The 20,920-nt window shown below is 40.9% G+C and overlaps 1 protein-coding gene across 3 annotated transcripts in view; it reads right to left on the bottom strand.

Annotated features, from left to right (window-relative positions):
* The window catches only part of LOC135522657 (NEDD4-like E3 ubiquitin-protein ligase WWP1), a 53,255-nt gene extending 38,308 nt beyond the window's left edge, over positions 1-14,947 (bottom strand). For 2 of the 3 annotated variants that reach the window (XM_064949128.1, XM_064949130.1), the window contains exons 1-2: positions 14,635-14,947; positions 852-911 (exon numbers count right to left, since the gene is read on the bottom strand). The gene's annotated coding sequence lies outside the window, so the exon portion shown is untranslated. Of the gene's footprint in view, positions 1-851; positions 912-1,927; positions 2,137-14,634 lie in introns of those variants that run through there. The other variant, XM_064949129.1, reaches the window with a different exon arrangement.
* Positions 14,948-20,920: the final 5,973 nt, after the last annotated feature.

Below are 20,920 nucleotides of genomic sequence, written 5' to 3'. Positions count from 1 at the left end.
TTGACAGGTAGGCCAATCTGCTAGGCCTACATTATGATCAAATAGTTTTAACAGTGGCCAAGATGGCTACTGTGGCTAACTTAAGAGGGTACAGCCTCTGTTCACAGTAAACATGCGCTGGAAGCATTGCACCGAACTGATCTGTCAAATATTTAAGGGAACATTGGTTATAGGTATGACTGTCATCGGCAAGGACTAGGGATTTTTGGGGGTTGCAAAGCACAGGCAAAATCCTTGAGGAAAACCCATGTTTTGTCTGCTTTCCAACAGACACTGGGAGACAAATTAACCTTTCAGCAGGACAATAACCTAAAACACAAGGCCAAATAGAACAGTGGAGTTGCTTACCAAGACAACATTGAAATGTTCTGTGACTAGGCCACTCGGTTTGACTTAAATTCAGCTTGAAAATCTATGGCCAGACTTGAAAAAGGCTGTCTAGCAATGATCAACAACCAACTTCACAGAGCTTGAAGAATTGAAGAAAAGAATGTGCAAATATTGCACAATCCAAGTGTGCAAAGCTCTTATTAGCCAGAAAGACTCACAGCTGTAATCGCTGGCAACGGTGATTCTAAAATGTATAGACTCATATCTTTCATATTTATTTATTTTTTATACAAATTTTGGAACGTTTGTTCCACTTTGACAGAGTATTTTGAGTTGCCAAAAAATGACAATTAAATCCATTTTAATCCCACTTTTGTAACAACAAAATGTGGAAAAAGTCAAGGGGTCTGGGTACATTCTAAAGGCACAGTACCTTTTGTATCCTTGGCTAACATGAGCTCGAGCTCAGATCCAGGGGGGGAAAAAAAGTAATAGAATGGCAAATTTACATGCCTACTCACGATTGGTGCGTTTTGCAGAACCCTCCGGATCCTCAGCCGACTCCGTGGCCCATGATTGCCCTGTAACAGGAGACCGGGAGTAGTTAGTCATGCACTGTCAGCTGTTATATTAACACTGATCTGGGTTGTGCAAAGGCTTTAACCTAACAGAACCAGTCACAGGGAAAATTTAAAAAAAGGGGGAACTTTCTTTATCTGAACAAAGTGCTGATGTATGGTTTGTTTGGTGAAGAGGAGTGACAACATATGAATGTCCTTAAACTGCCAAGATAAAATGGTTACCACAAGATCCCTTCCTTTCCTGTCCAAACACAGATGGGGTGCTAGGAGTCGTGTACTCAGAAGCTGAGAACCACAGACCAAGGCTCAGGGAGCGCCAAATTGATAACGGTGCAGATGGAGACGAGAGACAGAGCGCGGGATAAGAAAATTATCCGTTGTCAGCATACATACGCCACCACCACTCAATTCTGAGGGAATAACACCACACAGACAAACATAGCCATCTGATATTGCTACAAACAAAAAAACAGGAAAATCATGTTACTCACTGGCAAAGCAAAAGGACATGAAAACAGCCACAAACCATTATTAAAGTGCAGATATGCACACCAATTGCCACAAATTGTCTCAGACTGCCTCAAAGTGTAAAATATTCTCACGGGTAAACAGGGCAAGCAAGGCCATCATCTCAGAGCATTAAAGGCTGAGATGAGTGGCGCCAGAGGACTCCCAGCTGACTATGGGTGAAGTGCTGTTCATCAGGACAGAAGAAAGCCTCCATTGTCTTTAGACCAGAGGGATCAGGTCCCGCTTTTCCATATAATCAATAGGCTATGTATTATGATCTTCAGGCCCAAACTAATCCGAGATCAGCACTCCAACTGTGAGATGCCTGATATAGATGGCCCTGGGGCTTCATCCAAACATCTCATGGAAGTCATTAGAGAGGAAGCAGAATCCAGAAGACCTTGAAGGGCACTTCACCCTATTCCAACACTGCACTCGTCCCCTTCCTCACTTCTACACGGCACTTTATCAATCCTCTGCAAAACGCCTCTCAGTCCTTTACCTACCTTTTATCTCCTGTCCTCTCCTTCACATCACTGCTCTCCTGTACCCGTCTGGCTGGCATAGGGGGACAGACGGTATGCGTCTGCCTTGCATTAGCTCCAGCTCAGCAGTGGCACAGAGACTACCGGCAGGCAGGCAAGATAAAAACCTTTCCCTGATCCCCTCCAAGCCTCCGTCTGGAGACACAGAGCAGTCCAACCAGAGGAGGATAGGAGACTAGGGGAGGATGTGGGAAGCGAAGTACAGGGGAGAGTGGGGATGTTGGCATCAGAACCAATGACACAGCATTACGGAGTGCATCTGGCATGGAAACCAACCAATGTCTGAGATTAACAACCTCTGACCAGCTGAACGAACAACCAAGAGACTCGCAGCATCATTACGCCTCCAGCTGTAACAGCGACATGACAGGGGAACAGATAGTTGGCATAACCTTTAAAAGGTGAACCGGCGTGACATCTAGGGCTGGCACAATTACTGTGTAACCAAAGGCTATGGATGAAGACAGTCATGAAAAGTGAAATAACCGTTAAAAAAAATAGCACTTTAAATAAGACGTTTACTTCCCGCTTTGCTCCTATGGGTACACTCGCAATATTCTGTCACAACGTTGGCCTGGGGGTAGGTTTATGACAGTCATAAATACCTCTTCACCCCTTTTTCCTCTCTCTACCCTACTGATGTTACATTTACAAACACCTTGGTTAACATAGAGATTCTGGGAACATCAGAAGGTGGGGGGGGAATGAACTATATGCTGGTAATCCGACCAATTGAACATATGCGGTGGTACTTAATGAGTATGATGTCAGTTCGGTTGTCATCTGAGACACTCTCATCAATGATAAGATGACAAACTCTACAGTGGAAAGTCTACACATCAAAGTTATCGGATTCACATGGAATTGTTGTTCAATTTAAATGTTTGAATATGAAATTATTCGTGATGGGATGAAATGTGATTTGAGCTTCTAAAATGTGAGATTTGGGCTTTCATAAGACAGGGCTCTGTTCAATCAGTGGCCCGTCCCTGTGAAGGGACATGGGCTATAAAACTTTTCAAAACACGCCCTCCTCTCCCTTCCTATATAAAGCCTTGACGACAATATAACCTCCTGATGTGAGGACGACGGTCCGATGTCAGAATGGTTCAGAGAACTACAGAACGAAGCCAAAATCAGCATGAGCTTTGGTTGCGAATGGTATGAACTTTGAACTCTTGTTCACTACAGAAGTGATACCTCCTAGCTGTTGAGTTAGCAACAGCAGCAGCAAACGCAGGTTAGGAAGGAACAGAGAGTATCCAGTCTACCACACAACAACGTTACTACAACGTATCCAATTGACCACCAGACATTCTTCAAAGGACAAAGGACTCGGTTGGGAAACACGGCCTTCCATCTACCACCAACCTACCGAAGCTCAGAGAAAATATTTATTGCATTTTTCAAATGGGCGGTAATTTAGAATGCATAAGATACTGTATTTAAGATAGCACAGCGTCGCCCTTTGTTCCTCAGTCTTCCCGCGCTATCACTCAAACCCAGCCCCTTTTCTTTTGTGTAACAAGCCATCATATCTGTTCCGCCCGCTAGGGACGTTTTCCTTTATGACGTAATTTGTAATCAAGTTAAGATTAATTATGTGTAATTAGTTAGGCATTTAGTAAATAAATAAACTCAATTTTGTATTGCTGTAATTTCTTGGTTATCTGCACGAACCCTGGCTAACAAGTTGAATCAGCTTTCAGATGAGACTGAATTAAGGTGACAATAAATATTGACTGCTATTGATGTAAAATATTACTAGGTCTTTAAGAGATTATTCGGAAGATAACAGCTCTATAAATATTCTTTCATGGTGCCCCGACTAGTTAATTACATTTACATGATTAGCTCAATCAGGTAATATTAATTACGGAGAAATTATTTTATAGAATAGCATGTCATATCACTTCATCCGGCATAGCCAAAGACACAACAATTCATTATGTTTCTATGGCAGCACATGCAGTCAGAAGTGGAGGAGAAAATGTGCATCAAATATTGCTTTCAAAAACAGTTATTAAGGTGACCGCGGTCATTTGGCTGGCCAATTATGGTCAGCAAAAATGTCATGACCATTACAGTGATGTCGTGCCTCAAAGACAGAAGTGCTCAGTTGGTCTGGCGCTGAATGAACAGGCTGCATTACAAAAAGAAAAAAAAACATCATAGCTGTCCATCCTAAATGTGCAGATTGCAAAGGAAATTTCATTTTTTCCTCTGTGGATAAAAAGAGTGATGTTCTGCTTAATCTGACAGCACAGCAGAGACCTATAGCAATATCTCCTCAAGAGTACCCTGGCCTCTCAGACTAGGAGTAGAGAGAGAGAGAGAAAATAGGAGTAGAGAGACATAGGACTGGGGCAGAGCAGAGACCAACAGTAAGCTGCCATCAGTCTCTAATTCAGAAGGCTGACTAATGAAAAAGGGATACTGCCAGCCAGCCAGACAGGCCAGGGAGCATCTTATAATCCCCTCAACCCTGGAAGTCTGTCTGGGGTTGGAGGGCAAGAGCACAGGTAATCTCATTCCAAGGCACTTTCTCACCCCAAATGCACAGAGTCTGGTGGACTAACGCAAAGAACTTGGCCTTAGTTAGCCAATACAGAAAGACCGGGAGAAACTCCTGGCACATAGGCATTGGCTTGACCGTGAGGTCAGCAAGAATTAAATGACAAATTATTTACTCAGAAATTAACTGACGTTTGATTTATTTTTATAATTATTCATTAAAAATTTGCCATGGTAGTAACTTTTGTTTTTGCAAAATTAATTATGCAAGAACGGCAGTGGAAGCGCCTTTATTGGCATGTGCCAAGACCAGAATGGGCATATTTTCTCTATAAACAGTTGCCAACCCATTTCTAATTTAAAAAAAATAAGAGTTTAAACCCATTGAATTTCTTTGTATTCGGTACATGGCAATTTAACCATAATTTTTTTAATGAACACTAATAGGGCAGGTACACTTGCCAGGGTCCATACCATATTACCACGCTACTTACGAGCCGATACCATATGTATTGCAATTTGATACTGTGATTTTATTTCGATTTGATGTTTCAAACATATTGCTCACCATAAGTCTACTGCAGAGGGACGAGAGCCATGAGAAAACGAGTTTTGATCAGTCATGCAAATAAAAGTCCTGAAATCTAATTGGCTCCCTATATAAAAAGCTGGAGAACAAGCTATGAAGAGAATATACAAAAGTTTTGGTGCAGGTACAGCCAACAGGCAAAAAAAATAATATTGCGATATTGACAAAAGTGATACGATATAGTTGGTAATAATATCCCGATATTAAAATATTGACCCCCCCCCCCATCACCATGTCATCACACACTCTTTCAGCCGCAATAAGTCCGTTTGATGGAAACATCTTTGCAGATTTGAGAATTTTCACATTAGCAATATGGTTTCCAGCTAATTGGTGACAGATTTTAATGTGAAAAACATCAGCGTACCGGAATAAAGTTCCTCATTAGTCATCGCATCCCTAAGTCTGTCGACCACTACCATTTATGTTACGTGCGTCTGGCCACAAGAAATTTGCACGCTATCAATGTTTGAGGGTGACAGTCAGTGGCTTGATTATTCCCTTCTTCCTCTTTCTAGTCTACATATCATATTTCAAAGATGGAGACAAACTGGGCCTTTGTGCTTGCATTGTAAAGCTGATGGAGCTTATTGTGGACAGAACAGGAGACTCATGCAGATAAAATGCAGTATGCCAACACATTTCCCGGGCCTTCCTTTCACACCGCCTGATAGTGGTCATGGATGGCAGGGAGCTCAGCCCCAGTGATGTAATTGGCTGTCTGGACCACCCTCTTTAGCGTCATGCGATCAAAGGAGGTGCAGGTGCCATACCAAGCAATGATGCAGCCAGTTAAGATGCTCATGGTGCAGCTGTCATCTGCTAACTTGGTGTTGGAGTCATGCGTAGCCACACAGTCATGGGTGAACAGGGAGTACAGGAGGGGACTAAGTACACAGCCCTGTGGGGCCCCCGTGTTGAGGGTCAGCGTCGCTGTGCTGATATTACCTACCCTCACAACCTGGGGTCGAAACGTTAGGAAGTCTAGGATCCAGTTGCAAACAGAGGTGTTCAGTCCCAGGGTGCTAAGTTTAGTGATGAGTTTGAAGGGGACTATGGTGTTGAACGCTGGTCTGTAGTCAATTAACAGCATTCTCACATAGGTATTCCCTTTATCTAGGTGGATGAGGGCAGTGTAGAGTGCAATTGAGATTGCCTCATCTATGGATTCGTTGGGGTAGTATGCAAATTGGAGTGGGTCTAGAGTGTCTGGGATGATGGATGTGTGCCATAAGCAGCCTTTCAAAGCACTTCATGCTTACAGGTGAGTGCTACAGGGCAGTAGTCATTTAGGTATGTAGCCTTAGAGTTCTTGGGAACAGGACTGATTGGTGGTCAGCTTGGGACATGTGCTATTACAGACCGGGACAAGGAGCGATTGAAAATGACTGAACATACCTGTTGTCCAGTACATGCTCTAGGAACATGCCCTGGAATACCGTCCGGCCCAGCGACCGTGCAATTGTTGACCTGATTAAAAAAAGCCTCTGCCTCTGAGAGATCAGCCAGTCCTCTTGTTAGTGGGAGCGCTCACGCACAGCGATGTTTTTGTCGAGGTGTGCATAAAATGCATTGAGTTAGTCTGGTAGAAGCATTGTTGGGCAGATCAAGGCTGGGTCTTCCTTAGTAATCCGTAATGGCCCTGACACATGCGGCGAGGGCTGTGAGATAGGGCCCTAGAAAAAAGGTGGAATCCTATGATTTCCGCTATGCAGAAAATGTAGACAAACGCAGAATTTTGTCATAAAATTGGAATCAACTAAAACGTGGAATATGCAGCTTTTTCCATAATTTTGGCTGAAATCGATAAAAGGCCTAATTGTAATAACCTAAATGATTTTATAAATTGTAAAAATTACAGATGAGTAGGCCTAAAGAAATAATTGTGTTTTGAGAGGGGAGTGGGTCACTTACGTCACCCAACAACTTGGCATTTACTTTGAGAAACATGTCAACCAAGTCGTCCAAAAATAAATAAAATACATTAAATAAATAAAAAAAATTTACGACCCTAAATTCAGAGCATAGCAATACCCAAAGGACTAGGAGTCATCAGGCGATAAGCTGTTTTGCAAATTCAGTCAACATACTATTGATTAGACCCGTAAAAATGTGTGAACACTGTTTTTCACATGGGCTTTAGACTAAGAAAAGTACCGTGTTAGCCAGAGCATGCCTCTTCAAAACAACCATTACTAGTGCAAGCGCATCAGCAGATTCAAGACGAGAATTTATTCAGGACTTTGTGGCTGTGTGAACAGAGTCCGACATCCCCTTAGAAAAGCTTTGAACGTTTCTAGTGAAGCATTGCAAAAAGGGAGGAACGTTGCCCGAAAATGAGAGCAGCATCTCTCAAATTCACCTGCCCCGTGTGTTCGACCAACATGACTGCCGTTCTACAGAAGATCCGTTGGAAGAAGTTTGAGGTGGTTGTTGACGAGACAGATGCAAGGGATTGCAGCATTCTAATCATTGGTGAGTTAACAGCCTATTAATATACCGTTGCAATAGCCTACATTTACATTCCGCAGTGTGAATTGTCCGCACGCAAATTGTGATATTCCAAACGACGAGCTATCATATAGCGATACATGTCAGCAGCTGTCTCTCCATCTAGCTAACTATCTCTATATTGTTTTTACACATGTATTTTGTCACAATATTATTTTAGGTTAAAACATAAAACGTTTCCTCAACTTTCATTGCAGGTATTGAAAACCAGTACTTTCTGGTGGATGTCATTTTCACAGAGATGCAACTACTCAACAACTTCCCAAGTTATACTAGCCTCGCTCCACAGCAACAAACTGAACAGTGCCTGGGCAATGGTCACAGATAATGCCCCGTGCTGCCACAACAGTGTCCATGTAACCCGTCTGTCATGTCATCAATCTGGTGGGTGAGACCTGGCATTACTACAAACACTTCTAACATGGATGAGATCGGTCTTCATCAAGAAGCCTGCCAGAAAGTCATGGGGGAGCTTACTTATTATGAAGGAGTTTGTGCAGGCCAAGGCACCTCCTGAAGCAGTGAGCCCCCGATGGAATAGCTGGTTTGAGGCAGTGAAGTACCATGCAGAGCATGTTCATCAGTACAGAGTTTTTGTTGGCAGAAAAATCACCATCCCAAGCAGTCACAAACATCCTCAGCCAGCTGGAAACAGAAGGTGCCGGCCATCACTGTTAGGGTAACCATTTTGGAGGGCTGCGCCAAACTGATAACAGCTCTGTCAATCCTGAAAGGAACCTGCCGTCCCACAGCAGTGACTGCATACAATGTCATGGAAGATCTGGGCTCTTACCTAGTGACCGGAACGTCAAAAACATGTGGGTATAGTGCAGAGACAGATGAGCTATTGAGAAAGATGGAGATTGGAGAGAGAAGGGATGTGCTTGACCATCTCCATGATGCATTCCACTTGGACTTCAAAATTGTCAAAGCACTGAGACACACATCCAGCCAGAAGTCTACAGGCTGGCTAGGGTGTTCGATCCCAGGCAGGCTCCAGCCATGGAAAAGCAGATTGAAGCCTACACACACACACACACACACACCTGAAACCCATCAACAGAGGTCAGTGAAGAAAGGATTGCCTACCAGAACTGTATCCAGGAAGCCCTCAACTGCTTTGGAGCTTGCTGATTACTGGAGGGGCCTGAGTGCGAGATTCCCAAGAGTTGCTGAAGTGGCAGTGCCCAACATCTACTTCCCAGTCGACTGAGAGGAGTTTCAGCAAATACAAGACTACTCACAGACAAGCGAGAGATACTCACCGAGCTCAACAAAGAGGCTGACAATCATGTACTTCAAATGGAGAGGTCTGTGATAGATGGAAAACCTACAATGGACAGACATAGGAGCTCATAGGTTTTGCCTATTGCATGAATCTTTATGATAAACTTATGTGAAACTCTTCATTTCACAAAAAAAAAATGAATGCAAAGTTGTTACACAAGAATAACTGTTTTTCCGATTGCATTGTTGCCTATATTATTGCATTACTTATTATTTATAATGAAACACTGTAGAACTGTATTGAAGCACTTGCCTTGATAAAAAAAATGTGCAATGTGTTGCATTATTAATGTTTCTAATTAAATTGTTTTATTCATTCACATTAGACACTTTGATGGTAAAATTAGCTTACACTGGTAGCTTCCAACTTTGTAGGACAACTTTCCTTGCTAGCGTACAGCTGAACCTAACATTAATTAACTACCCTAGTACTTTGTTTGTGATATTCAAACCAAAACATTGCTTATTTCAAAATAGTCACCAAAACTTTATTAATTCACTTCCTCTCCCCGCCTCACGTCGCTCCCCATCAATATCATCATTGCTGGAGCTGACTGTGAATGTAGTCATGGGTCTTAAAGAGACAGCGCATACTTTTATAAAAAGACGTGGTTGCTTCTTCTACGCAAATGTTGATCAGGACAATAAGTCCCAAATGGAAGACTGATTTTTTATCATCTGTAGCCCCATGAAATCAGCCAAAACAAACTCAGTAACTCAATGAATGTGCACACTCCTATTGAATAGGCAGTCACCTGTACTTGATTTACCCAGTTTATCAAGACTACAGATTTACCATTCAAATAAAATGACCGTTATGTAGGTAGTCAGTTTACCAAAGTCAAATGAGTTGTATAATTGATTAATTAATGCATACATCCAAAAATCAAACATTTCAATAAATGATATTGAACTTAAGAGCCGTCTGGATCAAGTTCCATTCTGTGACTTTGGCTAATACGCCTTTTTTTGCAGTTGTATTGTTTTTGAATCGAAGTCAAAATTCTGCTATCGTGACAACACCATCCTTGGTGTAAACAAGTAAAAAGCATGGTTGGATTTGGAACCCAAATTCTAATAATCACAGGAAAAGTATGTGCTGACATTTATTTTATATTTAGACAGACATGCCCAAATCTCTGTACAGCTGCTTGGGAAAACAACACATGGACAAACTGCACACATACAGTGAGCGAGTAATAACATGTCCACTATAAATTCTATAGCTGCCATTTAAAGTGGAACCGAGTGTTTTAGCAACATTAAAATGTTTTTTTTTTTTAAAGTGTTCATATACAGCCTCAGGAAGAATGGCGCATGTTTGTTTTTTTTTTTACATTTTCTGACAAGCGAGCACTTAGTCATTTTCACGTTTTCATATTTTAATTCTATAGCAATATAGATTGGGAAAGCCGCCGTGCATTTGGACAACTAATAGACACCTCAGGAAATAAACTTGTCTTGTCCAGGACCAGACTCTACACAAACTGGTGTTTGTAGGCTCCAGTAGGCCTTCATGCAAATAAGCCATTTGCCACATAGGCCTGCCATCCTTAATTTTGAACTGGACTGTGTTTTTACAGGAAGTAACAGTGACTTTTGATCATTAGAAAAAAATTCACCAAAATGCCACAAAACAGACCTGAATGGATTTCTGCAAATATCTAAATCCCAAGGGAGTCCTTTTACATTTGGGAACTTTGCAATCCCATTGACCAAACAACTATGAATAGGTAGGCTCCCTCTCTCTGTCTATGCACATCAACAACTAATGTTAGCCTGAGCAAAATTACCTAAAATCTAACAAGGGAACAGTAGATAAACCCTCTCAAACTTTTAGCTTGCTAAAATTGCACTGATAAACGATGGGGAATAGTAGCCTGCTCGCCCTTCTGCAGCTTGCCTTCTTGTCCCAACCCACGTTTTGACAACTGAATGGGAACGTGTCGGCCCATTTGACTGATGCCAAATATAAATTGACAACTAAGAGATATTCTAAGTGTGGATAACGATAACAGTTGCTCAAGTTAAGCATTGCTAGCTAACAAAGTGATTCACATTTCTTGCTAGCTAACCAAATGACACCTGTATCAAGCTGTAGCCACCGGAAAAAATTATATGGGTGGAAAAGTCAGCAACTCATCCAATGACATGAAATCCTCCCAGCAGCTAGCTAGCGGCATTAGGCTGTTATCTCACTAAATAAGTAGCTACATGAATAAACATGACTGATAAGTTATCCTAACATGACTAATTTGTGATCATTGCCCGTGCTAGTTTAATTATATTGACATTCCCAGCCGTAGTTACATTAGTCTTTTTTCTTCTTCTGAAACAGTGCATCCTGAATGAATGTCGGCAGCAAACAATGTACACGGCCAGCTGTGATTTACAACCTGATAGCAATATTTGTTAGACTAAAAAGAAATGTGTTGGGTGAATTATATTAATCATCCATTGAACAGCATCCATCTATTCTGCCAACAATGCCTTACTGTACAACATGACATCTGATGCAGCACTCCATCACTCTCCTTCATCAAATGGCCCTTACACAGCCTGAAGGTATGTTGGGTCATTGGCTTGTTGAAAAACAAATGATAGTCCCACCAAGAGCAAATCATATGGGATGGCATATCACAGCAGAATGCTGTGGTAGCCATGCTGATTAAATGTGCCTTGAATTCTAAATAAATCACCAACAGTGTCAACAGCAAAGCACCCTCACACCTCCTCCTCCATGCTTCACGGTGGGAACCACACATGTGGAGATCATCCGTTCACCTATTCTGTATCTCACAAAGACAAGGTGGTTGGAATTTGGACTCATCAGACCAAAGGACAGATTTCCACTGGTCTAATGTCCATTGCTCATGGTTCTTGGCCCAAGCAAGCCTTCTTATTATTGGTGTCCTTTAGAAGTGGTTTCTTTTCAGCAATTCGAATATGAAGGCCTGAATCACACAGCCTTCTCTGAACAGTTGATGTTGAGACATTTCAGAGTTCAAGAGACATTTATTCGGGATACAATTTCTGAGGCCGATAACTTTAATGAACTTGTCCTCTGCAGCAGAGGTAACTCTGGTACTTCCTTTCCTGTGGCGACCATCAAGAGATCCAGTTTCATTATAGCGCTTGATGGTTTTTGCGACTGCATAAATTTCAAGAAATTTTCTGGATTGATTGACCTTCATGTCTTAAATGATGGACTGTTTCTCTTTGCTTATTTGAGCTGTTCTTGCCATAATATGGAATTGGTCTTTTACCAAATAGGGCAACCTTCTGTATACCACCACTACCTTGACACAACACAACTGATTGGCTCAAACACATTAAAGATATACCACAAATTAACAAGGCATACCTGTTAATTGAAATGCATGGCTACCTCATGAAGCTGGTTGAGAGAATGCCAAGAGTGTGCAAAGCTGTCATCAAGGCAAAGGGTGGCAACTTTGAAGAATCTCAAACCTATTTTGATTTGTTTAACACTTTTTGGGGTTTCTACAAGGTTATTCAAAAGTTGTCTTCACTATTATTCTACAATGGTAGAAAATAGTAAAAACCCTGGAATGACTGGTACTGTGTGTGTGTATATATATATATATATATATATATATATACTGATTTATTTATATATATATTTATTTATATATATATATATATTTTTTTTTATGAGTTTTCATAGTTGGACATACGTCTGTAAAAACAGGAAATCAGTTTCAAGTGAATTTAATTTAGGAAATCTGGTCAAGTATTCCAATTAGGTGGCCCCAGACCATCCCACTCAAGAAAAAAAAACAAAAAAAAAAAAAACTGGCCCGCGACAGAATATAGATATCTGATCTAGGCCTAGTAGCCTTGTACCATGCAGGCCTAAACTTCAGCCAACACTAAGGCATTGAAATCTTATTCATATTTAAAGTGATTGACCTACAAGGAGTGGCAGACTTTATGCATTAGAGGCGTCTTCATTTCAAATGACAGATTAGGCTAGCTAGACGCCTGCAACCACACCAGCACAAAACACTGACTTCACTCTAAAACAATTAACCGTTTTACCAAAATTTCCACTGATATATTGCATAAGCTGAATGAGAGAGATATATATATATATATTTATAGGAATGATTGACAAACTGATGTTACAACACCCACCCAGACATATCTACCAAATACAGGAGCATTGCCTTTTACACTTGCAAAATGTATTTACCTTGGCATGAGCCACTAGCCTCACACAGTTGGGTGCAAGAGACAACTCAAGAATTCCCACACATGGCGGTTTCCTTGTGAAAGGTCAACAACAGAGGAGGAAACAGAGGCAAAATAAGCATTATGGACAGAGCCTGCCAAAGGAGCTGCTCAAGTGACAGCATCATGTAACTAATGCCTTCACACTGTGACAGCCAAAGCATACAATACTACTGTCAATGGGAGGATGCTACCCGCAGGCCTGCAATCACAAAAGCCCAACATGTGTGGAAGAGCACTTAGAAAAAAACTGAAGGCCTTTATTTGTTTCAATCTCTCCCAAGTCACAGGCTTGGTCTCCAAATAGCCTAGGCCTCTATAGGGCTACAGAGGACAAATAATTTCATCTAGGTTCGTCATCAAATCCTCACACAAATTTGAGAGAATAATGAAGGCAGCCAAATCTATAGGATCTAAAAAAAATTACGTATCTCAGGGAAGTGTCTTATTTTTTAAAAAAAAGTCATATTTTCTCAAAATAATGTCCAAACAGGTTAGTTAGTCTCTAAAGTACCATGACAATTTCTAGGCCACATTGGCAGACCTGCATCATCACGGACACTAGCCAGAATTAAACGTAACGTTAGCTAGCTATATCATTACATCAATAGTTCAATTCGTGTGGTAACAAAACAACCGTGGAACTAGCGTTAGCTAGCTTTATTTCTTTAACCCTAGATGGAGTTCCATAGGGCAATAACCATGAAAAGTTACAGAGTACACAAAATACCGACAACATTATTAGCTACAAGTCAAGTGTAACTAGTTTTATGAAATGGTAAAGGTGCTAATAAGCTAACGTTAGGTAGATAAGTTGGGGATAAACTAACGTTTGCTTATCGTTAGTAAAATTGCAAAGACGTTGGCATTAATGACCATGAGAAATATTGGGTGATTCCGTGTATTTTAGCTAACCAGCTAGCTAAGTTAGTGAACTAGATGGCTAGCCAGATAGTTAACTTTAAGTTACATGTCTCGCAATCATTTGGGAGTGTATTAGACCGGGCACACTGATCACAACGGACGAAAACAAACAATCGGGTGGTTAGACACAGCTAAGTTAGCTAGCTAGCTAACTAACTACTTAGCGAGGCCATAGCAGCAGTTGGATAGCTAGCTAGTAGCTTGGTTAGGTGTCCGCCATCTTTTGCTGGCATTACTTACTGGTGATAACTGGTAAGCGTTAGCACTGGACCGTGCTAAAGTTAGCTAGCCATTTCAAACAAATGTATTGTAGCTTGCTAACGTTATCAGCTCGCTAGTAGTAACCAATCACTTGGTATCTAGTTAAACTATTTAATCTGTTATTTCAGTTAATTAGCTAGCTACTATCTAGTTCGCTAAACAAGATCCTATGCTACCTCAAGCAAATATCTCAAGTCAGTTGAGTTGGAGGAACGTAAGCTAGCCTAGCTAATGTTAGATAGCTGAAATACAAGCAAACTCAGCTTGAAGCAGGAATGTACAATTGTATAGGACAGACATCCAATGTCTCTACGTTTGGGTGGTTTACCGTGCCTGTAGCTCCAACCCGGTGTTATAAACTCCCTGTAGCTATGTTCTCTCGATAAACAGCCAGGCATTAACCTCTCAGGCCGAGCGTCCAGCTACGATTGCCGTCTCTCGTCACAAACAGGTTCTCGCATACACCGTTGTAGCATACTAAATTCAACTCCACGATTTATGAAGGAGTTGTGCGACAATATGCGTGTGCGGACTGAAGCTCCAACGTCACATACACATATTTTATTTTAATAAAAATGACGTTTTTTATCCATAACGACTGATTTCCGCAGCCAACGAATAGCCCACATATAACAATGTAATGTGTAATAAGGGCTATTCTGTGAGCCCGGAAATCAGTCGTTTTGAATAAAAACGTCATTTTATGTGACGTCGGAGCTCCAGTCCATCCACACTGGTCATCGCTCAACTCCACCGGACATGTTTTATTGTTGGACATAAACTGTAAAAAATATATATGTATTTTAGAAATCTGTTCCAAAGTATTCCCACGTATAATAGAGTGTATATATATATGATCATATACAAAAGTATGCAAAGTTTGAAGTGATTATGCTTTAGTCAAATATTATATATGTATGTGCTTCTTGTGGTCAACTTCCAGTCTACAAAGTATTAGTAATAAGTTTCCGGTACCCTGACCATCCGCTCATGAAAAAAAAATCGGGCATTGGCTGTATCTAGTTGATGATTCCTGCATTATATTGACAAGATAACAGAGTGACCGCTCTAACAATGGAAAATATATGTCCTCAATGAGTGAAGGCAGAAGAGAGCAGATGGGACCGTTCTAGCCAATGAGAGGGGCAAATACCCATAAACAACAGGCACAATACGTCGTTTTTCTCAACGTTTACGGAATGCCACCGGAATCCACTTATCACAGTACATTTGTAACAGCTTATACATGACTAAACTATGTTCAATCAAATAAGCCTCAAGTAATTCGACACTTTCTAATAGATCTCCATACAAAAAGGGGCTTATCTCACGTAAACAGATTTTGGGCAGAGTAAATCCTCTCGCTTTGCCTCTCCCTCTCTGGTGGCAAGACACCCTGCAGCAAAAACAGATTTGGGCTTCCTGTGGAAACGCAGGCTCGTAGCTAGCCTGGACCGAATACTTTGATGGCTACGAAAATAAATGTACATTTCAACCAGTGACCATAATAAGAAGAATTTGTAAAAAATAAAATAATGCTTGCTGGATTATCTCAGTCTGTTGTAGAGATGGCATTGTAATCGTTTTTGGTGCTGTTATGGCTAGATTTGTCAATAGGCTCTCTAAAAGTAATTTTAACACTATTCAAACAAACTTCATATATCACTGAAACACCTGAACATGAGATTGATTGTTCCTGAGACAACAAATAGGTACTCTGAGTATATAATCTTATTGCTAAGATTATTGATGCCTCCCCTTTGGCTCCTCCAGACAGATATAGGCTATGTAGTGGCTATAGTCTTTGCGAAGTCACTGTGCTTCCTCCCTGTATACATCTTATGTCTCTAAGCATTTTTCAGTTTATTGGCAGGTGTATGATGGCCTGCTTGTGACCACCCCTTTGCCCTTTTGTTGTGTGCAAGTGTGAAGACCGGCCACAGCAGAATTAACAAAAACAAGCAGTCAGGAGTCATTGGCTCCCTGCACCCAACCCCCCCAGAGATAATTATTGTTGGGCCATTCAGCCACTGTGTTGCTTATTCAAGAGGCCAAGGCCCCATTCTCCAATCAATTAACAATCAATTAAGCTGCTGCTACTCTATGTTGATTATTTATGCATAGTCACTTTACCTCTACCTACATGTGCATATTACCTCAATTACCTCAGCTAACCTGTACCCCTGCACATTGACTCTGTACTTGTATCCCCTGTATATAACCTTGCTACTGTTATTTTATTGTTGCTCTTTAATTATTTGTTATTTTTGTATTTTTAAATTTTTTAGTAAATACTTTCTTAACACTTATCTTTCTTAACTGCATTGTTGATTAAGGGATTGTAAGTAAGCATTTCACTGTAAGGTGTACCTGTACCATCTGTTGTATTCAGCGCATGTGACAAATAACATTTGATTTGATTTGACATTGCACAAGTATTGAAAGCATTTTGAGACAAAGATCTGAGGTTGTATAATGCAATCAGTGAATAACTGACAATAAGACAGTGTGTATACTGTAATTTGAACTGAAACTTAAATAACAATATCATAGCTTTCCTTGAAAGTGTGTGTGTGTGTGTGTGTGTGTGTGTGTGTGTGTGTGTGTGTGTGTGTGTGTGTGTGTGTGTGTGTGTGTGTGTGTGTGTGTGTGTGTGTGTGTGTGTGTGTGTGTGTGTGTGTGTGTGTGTGTGTGTGTGTGTGTGTGCCGGGGCCAGCAGAGGACGCCAAAGTCTTTCTTTTAGTGTTGACTCGAGCCATAATGTTTACAATATTTCCCATGAAAGCTGTGTCTGTGGACTCAACCCGAAAGAGAATTAGAGACAAAGGCAGAGAGAGAGACAAAGAAAGAAAGAAAGAAAGAAAGAAAGAAAGGATTCAATCACATCTATGAAATTAAGCTCAATTACTTTATAATACACCAATATTCTCATTAATTACTTAAGAATTACACAGACTATAGATTTGATTAATGAAGGAGACCTAAACTCTGTGTAATTATATCCAGATTGAATTCTCCCAGGAACCTCTAAGTTTCTCACATTTACTTCATCATTCCAATTAGACCTTGATCTAAATTTAGACAGCAGAAACAAAAAATACTGTTTCATCCATACAAAAAAAACAAGTTGTTGGGTGTTCCAACAATGTGCCTTGGTATTCTGCAGTAGATCATTCATGGATGTGTTTCGTAAATTCTTTTGTGATAAGTTAAGCTTGGTTCTAAGAGTTGGATGAAGTCTTGGAAGGGGCTTTGGCTACAGTATGTGGGTGCTGCTGCTCTCTCTGATTCTCACCATTTACAGGTGCACTGCACATGTGAGCTGTTTATCATGTGAGCACTTTATTAAACCTCCTCGTTGAAAGTAAACAAGTTTCAAGTTTTATTAGTCGTACAGGATACACATGGTATACACCGTCCAACAAATGCTTACTTGCAGGTTCCTTCTCAATGCCACAGAAGTGTAATAATAAAATAAAATAAAAAGAATACGAACATGAAGTAAATGGCTCAGTAGAATAGAATAAATCATAATACAACTAGTCCAATAACAAACTTCTTTGCGAGTAGATAATGTATGTATGCATATAAACATGGGTCATTGTTAAAATTATTCAGTGATCTTGCTGAGTGTTTTTTATGTATGAATATAAATCCATGTTTGACTGATGCTGTACACAACAACAAAAATATGCAAATATGAATTTATGGGACAGTGCAATAAAAAATATACAAGACACATCATTCAAAATGGGATTCTGATGTAACATGATTTGGTTAGGAGTGTTTTGTAACATTCTATAACATGCTTGAGACACATGAGCATAATGCATTATATTTAGTGACAAGCGATTACTAAAAAAAATGTGCTGACCAGTTCTCTGTAATGATACTAAATGTAAAAAAAAACAGTTTTGGGGGATCAGCTACAGTCGTGGCCAAAAGTTTAGAGAATGACACTAATGTTAATTTTCGCAAAGTCTGCTGCCTCAGTTTGTATGATGGCAATTTGCATATTGTGAAATGCATTTACTTGCAAAGTCCCTCTTTGCCATGCAAATGAACTGAATCCCCAAAAAAACATTTCCGCTGCATTTCAGCCCTGCCACAAAAGGACCGGCTGACATCATGTCAGTGATTCTCTCGTGAACACAGGTGTGAGTGTTGATGAGGACAAAGTTGGAGATCACTCTGTCATGCTGATTGAGTTTGAATAACAGACTGGAAGCTTCAAAAGGAGGGTGGTGCTTGGAATCATTGTTCTTCCTCTGTCAATCATAGTTACCTGCAAGGAAACACGTGCCGTCATCATTGCTTTGCACAAAAAGGGCTTCACAGGCAAGGATATTGCTGCCAGTAAGATTAGATTGCACCTAAAATCAACCATTTATCAGAGCGGTTCAATTGTTGTGAAGAAGGCTTCAGAGCACCCAAGAAAGTCCAGCAAGCGCCAGGACCATCTCCTAAAGTTGATTCAGCTGCGGGATTGCAGCACCACCAGTACAGAGCTCGCTCAGGATTGGCAGCAGGCAGGTGTGAGTGCATCTGCACGCACAGTGAGGCAAAGACTTTTGGAGAATGGCCTGGTGTCAAGAAGGGCTGCAAAGAAGCCACTTCTCTCCAGGAAAAACATCAGGGACAGACTGATATTCTACAAAGGGTACAGGGATTGGACTGCTGAGGACTGAGGTAAAGTCATTTTCTCTGATGAATCCCGTCTCCGATTGTTTGGGGCATCCGGAAAAAAGCTTGTCTGAAGAAGACAAGGTGAGCACTACCATCAGTCAGTGTGCCATGCCAACAGTAAAGCATCCTGAGACCATTCATGTGTGGGGTTGCTTCTCAGCCAAGGGAGTGGGCTCACTCACAATTGTGCCTAAGAACACAGCCATGAATATAGAATGGTACCAACACATCCTCTGAGAGCATCTTCTCCCAACCACCCAGGAACAGTTTGGTGATTAACAATGCCTTTTCCAGCATGATGGAGCAACTTGCCATAAGGCAAAAGTGATAACTAAGTGGCTCAGGGGACAAAACATCAATATTTTGGGTCCATGGCCAGGAAACTCCCCAGACCATTGAGAACTTGTGGTCAATCCTCAAAAGGTGGGTACACAAACAAAACCCCACAAATTCTGACAAACTCCAAGCATTGATTATGCAAGAATGGGCTGCCATCAGTCAGGATGTGGCCCAGAAGTTAATTGACAGCATGCCAGGGCTGATTGCAGAGGTCTTGAAAAAGAAGGGCCAGCACTGCAAATATTGACTCTTTCAATCAACTTAATGTAATTGTCAATAAAATCATTTGATGCTTATGAAATACTTGTAATTATACTTCAGTATTCTATAGTAACATCTGACAAAAATATCTAAAGACACCGAAGCAGCAAATTTGGTGGAAATTAATATGTGTCATTCTCAAAACTTTTGGCCATGACTGTACAATCACAGAAAGATTGAAAATAAAAAATTTCAGATATGATCATTTATCACAAAATAGTTTAGATGTAGTGAGTGAACTACTTTTTCAAAGTAACTTGAGTTGAGTAAACTATATTTTTCTTATGGGTAGTTTTACTGTAGCTTAACTTCTTCCAACTTCCTCAGCTGCTTGTTAAGGTGCAATAAACCAGGATGGGGGGGGAGAAATAGCTTCTGAAGAAGCCCTGGTGAGCTTCCCCTCACTGGCACCACACGTAAGGCTCCCTTGGCCAACAGAGACTGTGTCTCATCTCTGAGGACTCGGGCTGCTTCCCCCTGTGCAGTGGATTGAACTATTCCCATTAAAAGCAGCGGGAGCCCAAATATTATAGTATGTGTCCCTGGACCAACGGGGAGACTACACCTCTGCTCCCTGTGAGGAGCAAGGGATCCTACCTGTTCCCTGGGGGGAATTGAGTTGTTTGTTGGCATGCACAGAATATATACAGTGGCAAGAAAAAGTATGTGAACCCTTTGGAAATACCTGGATTTCTGCATAAATTGGTCATAAAATTCTATCTAATCTTCATCTAGGTCACAACAATAGACAAACACAGTCTGCTTAAACTGACAACACACAAACAATGACATGTTTTCTTGTATTTATTGAACACACCGTGTAAACATTCACAGTGCAGGGTGGAAACAGAATGTGAACCCTTGTATTTTATAACTGGTTGACCCTCTTTTGGTAGCAATAACCTCAACCTTACGTTTTCTGTAGTTGTGGATCAAACCTGCACAACGGTCAGGAGGAATTTTGGACTATTCCTCTTCATTCCTCTATTCCTCTCTTTTTCAGTTCAGAAATATTCTTGGGATGTCTGGTGTGAACTGTTCTCTTGAGGTCATGCACAGCATCTCAATCAAGGTTGAGGTCAGGACTCTGACTGTGCCACTCCAGAAGCCATATTTTCTTCTGTTGATATTATACTTCCGTGTTTTGGGTCATTGTCCTGTTGCATCACCCAACTTCCGTTGAGCTTCAATTGGCAGACAGATAGCCTAACATTCTTCTGAAAAATGTCTTTATAAACTTGGGAATACATTTTTCCCTCAATGATAGCAAACTGTCCAGGCCCTGATGCAGCAATGCAACGCCAAACCATGATGCTCCCTCCACCATA

Source organism: Oncorhynchus masou, chromosome 30 (assembly GCF_036934945.1).
Source record: "Oncorhynchus masou masou isolate Uvic2021 chromosome 30, UVic_Omas_1.1, whole genome shotgun sequence".
Classification (NCBI taxonomy): domain Eukaryota; kingdom Metazoa; phylum Chordata; class Actinopteri; order Salmoniformes; family Salmonidae; genus Oncorhynchus; species Oncorhynchus masou.
This window is presented reverse-complemented; position numbering and strand designations above follow the sequence as displayed.